The sequence below is a fragment of the Delphinus delphis genome, chromosome Y, assembly GCF_949987515.2.
Source record: "Delphinus delphis chromosome Y, mDelDel1.2, whole genome shotgun sequence".
Classification (NCBI taxonomy): Eukaryota; Metazoa; Chordata; class Mammalia; order Artiodactyla; family Delphinidae; genus Delphinus; species Delphinus delphis.
Window position 1 is genome coordinate 900,516 of NC_082705.1, and position 1,580 is coordinate 902,095.

Consider the following 1,580-nt stretch of genomic DNA (forward strand, 5'->3'; position numbering starts at 1 on the left):
TTGCTTCTTTTTGAATTGGGTTGTTTTTCATTGCTAAGTTTTAGGAGTTCTCTGTATATTCTGGATATTAACCTCTTATCAGATATATGATTTCCAAATGTTTTCTTCCTTTCTGTGGATTACACTCTTATTCTGTTAATAATGTTTCCTAATGCACAAATTTTAAAATATTCATGAAGCATGATTTGTCTGTTTTTGCCACCTGTGCTGTTGGTGTCATACCCAAGAAATCATTTCCAAATCCAGTGTTGTGAAACTTTTTCCATGTTTTCTTGTAAGTGTTTTAGGTCTTAGATTTAAGTCCTTGATGCATTTTAATTCAATTTTTGTGTGTGGTGTTGGGTAAGGGTGTAACTTCATTCTTTTGAATGTGGATATCCAGTTCTTCACCACTATTTATTGGAAAGACTGTTCTTTCTTCATTGAATAATATTGACACCCTTGTCAAAAATTATTTGACCATTTTGCAAATGATTATTTCTGGGATCTATTCTCTTCTGGTGTATATAACTCTCTTTGTGCTGTTTAGATTATAGTAGCTATGTAGTAAGTTTTGAAATCAGAAAGTGTGAGTCCTCCAGTTCTGGATTTTTTGTTTTGTTTTGTTTTTTTAGGATGGCTTCAGCTTTTCAAGGTCCTTTGAGATTCTATATGAATTTTAGGATGGTTTTTTCTGTTTCTGCAGATACATTTGTTGGGAGTTTTATAGGGATTGCCGTGAATCTACAGATGACTTTGGGTAGTATTTGGCATCTAAAAGATACTGTCTTCCAATCCATGAACATGGGGTGTATTTTGATTTATTTTTGTCTTTACTTCTTTCAGCAGTGTTTTGTAGTTTTAATTGTGTGAGTCTTTTACTTCTTTAATTACTGAGTTTTTTTTAAATGCTATTATAAATCGAATTGTTTTTGTAATTTCTTTTTCAGATTGTTCACTGTGCATAGGAATGCAACTGATACCTCTGTGTTGACATGTATCTTGCTACCTTGCTGGATTCATTTGTTAGTTCTAACATTTGTTTGTGTTTGTGGAATCTTTAGGGTTTTCTACATATAAGATCGTGTCATCTGCAAAGAGATAGTTTTACTTCTTCCTTTCCAATTTGGATACCTTTTATTTTGTTTGTTACTAAATTCTCTGACTAGAACTTCCAGTACTAGGTTGAACTAAAGTGGTGAAAGTGGGTGTCCATGCCTTGTTCCTGATCTTAGAGTGAAGTTTTTTAGTCTTTTACCATTGAGTATGATTGATGTATACTGCAGGTTTTACATCTATGGCTTTTATTATATTGAGGCAGTGTCCTTCTATTCCTATTTTCTTGTGTGAAAAAGTGTTGAATTTTGTCAAATCCTTTTTCAGCATCAATTGATCATGTGTTTTTTACCCTTTATTCTGTTGATGTGGTGTATTACATTGATTTTTTTTTTTTTGTATATTTAACCATCCTTGCATTCCATGTCTAAATTCCATTTGGTCATGGGACACAATCCTTTTTAAATGCTGCTGCATTTGTTTTGCTAGTATGTTGTTGAGAATTTTGTCATTAACATTCATAAGGAATAGTGTTCTATAGTTTT